The sequence below is a fragment of the Cornus florida genome, unplaced genomic scaffold, assembly GCF_030987335.1.
Source record: "Cornus florida cultivar Cherokee Brave unplaced genomic scaffold, ASM3098733v1 CherokeeBrave_3.0.0_Hap2_scaffold_72, whole genome shotgun sequence".
Taxonomy (NCBI): Eukaryota; Viridiplantae; Streptophyta; class Magnoliopsida; order Cornales; family Cornaceae; genus Cornus; species Cornus florida.
The window spans coordinates 30095-32500 of record NW_026775904.1 but is presented as its reverse complement, the minus strand read 5'-3'; positions in this window follow the sequence as shown (position 1 = coordinate 32500).

The following is a 2406-nucleotide window of genomic DNA, read 5'->3' as shown; positions in this document are numbered from 1 at the left end:
TTTTTTTTCTTTCCCATATACCAGAGAAAGAACATGAAGACCGAGGCAACCAACAAAAAATAATTTTTTTTTTCTCTTTCCCGGAATTTTTTTTTTTTTTTTTTCGAAATAGCCGAGAAAGAATATGAAGACCGAGGCATCCAACAAAAAAATTTTTTTTTTTTTTTTTCCTAATCTACCCAAGCAAAACAAATAGAAGACCGAGGCATCCAAAAAATTTTTTTTTTTTTTTTTTTTTTTTCGAAAAATTTTTTTTCACAAAAACTTTTTTTTTTTTTTTTTCCCCAAAAAATTTTTTTTTTCGTTCCAAGCTAACCAAGACATCTACTATTCACTAGTAGAGCAATCGAGACTGCAAAGCAAGCAATGGCCTTACTTGCAGCTCTTGGTGCTGAGAACTCCCCCCCCCCTATAGTAGTCTTAAGTAAAACCACAGCTCTGACAGGAGTAGATATTGCATGCGAGCGAGGAGTCGTAATGGGCAAAATTGACTCGGGGGACCTCCAAATCGAATTCCGTTTCGAGCAAAACACTTCTTAGGCTTCAAGGAAGCTCCCATAAAATTTCCAAACCCAAACTCCAAACTTCATTTTTTAGCCTACAATGCCCACGTGCACGCCGGTGTGCACGCAGGGGTGCTTGAGCATGCGGGAGAGGAGCCATAATGGGCAACATTGACTCGGGGGACCTCCAAATCGAAATCCGTCTCGAGCAAAACACTTCTTAAGCTTCTAGGAAGCTCCCATAAAACTTCCAAACCCAAACTCCAAACTTTATTTTTTAGCATACAATGCCCACGTGCACGCCGGGGTGCTTGAGCGTGCGGGCGAGGAGCCATAATGGGCAACATTGACTCGGGGGACCTCCAAATCGAAATCCGTCTCGAGCAAAACACTTCTTAAGCTTCTAGGAAGCTCCCATAAAACTTCCAAACCCAAACTCCAAACTTTATTTTTTAGCATACAATGCCCACGTGCACGCAGGGGTGCTTGAGCATGCGGGAGAGGAGCCATAATGGGCAACATTGACTCGGGGGACCTCCAAATCGAAATCCGTCTCGAGCAAAACACTTCTTAAGCTTCTAGGAAGCTCCCATAAAACTTCCAAACCCAAACTCCAAACTTTATTTTTTAGCATACAATGCCCACGTGCACGCCGGGGTGCTTGAGCGTGCGGGCGAGGAGCCGTAATGGGCAAAATTAACACGGGGGACCTTCAAATCGAAATCCGTCTCGAGCAAAGCACTTCTTAGGCTTCTAGGAAGCTCCCATCAAATTTACAAACCCAAACTCCAAACTTCATTTTTTAGCACACAATGCCCACGTGCACGCGGGGGTGCTTAAGCGTGCGGGCGAGGAGTCATAATGGGCAAAATTAACTCGGGGGACCTCCAAATCGAAATCCGTCTCGAGCAAAGCACTTCTTAGGCTTCTAGGAAGCTCCCATAAAATTTCCAAACCCAAACTCCAAACTTCATTTTTTAGCATACAATGCCCCCGTGCACGCGGGGGTGCTTGAGCGTGCGGGGGAGGAGTCATAATGGGCAAAACTAACTCGGGGGACCTCCAAATCGAAATCCGTCTCGAGCAAAACACTTCTTAGGCTTCTAGGAAGCTCCCATAAAATTTCCGAACCCAAACTCCAAACTTCATTTTTTAGCATACGATGCCCACGTGCACGCCGGGGTGCTTGAGCGTGCGGGCGAGGAGTCATAATGGGCAAAAACTAACTCGTGGGATCTCCAAATCAAAATCCGTCTCGAGCAAAGCATTTCTTAGGCTTCTAGGAAGCTCCCATAAAATTTCCGAACCCAAACTCCAAACTTCATTTTTTAGCATACGATGCCCACGTGCACGCCGGGGTGCACGAGCGTGCGGGCGAGGAGTCGTAATGGGCAAAATTAACTCGGGGGACCTCCAAATCGAAATCCGTCTCGAGCAAAGCATTTCTTAGGCTTCTAGGAAGTTCCCGTAAAATTTTCAAACCCAAACTCCAAACTTCATTTTTTAGCATACGATGCCCACGTGCGCGCCGGTGTGCACGTCGGGGTGCTTGAGCGTGCGCGCGAGGAGCCGTAATTGGCAAAATTAACACGGCGGAAATCTAAATCGAAATCCGTCTCGAGCAAAGCACTTCTTAGTCTTCTAGGAAGCTCCCATAAAATTTTCAAACCCAAACTCCAAACTTCATTTTTTAGCATACGATGCCCACGTGCACGCCGGTGTGCACGAGCATGCGGGCGAGGAGTCGTAATGGGCAAAATTAACTCGGGGGACCTCCAAATCGAAATCCGTCTCGAGCAAAGCATTTCTTAGGCTTCTAGGAAGTTCCCGTAAAATTTTCAAACCCAAACTCCAAACTTCATTTTTTAGCATACGATGCCCACGTGCGCGCCGGTGTGCACGT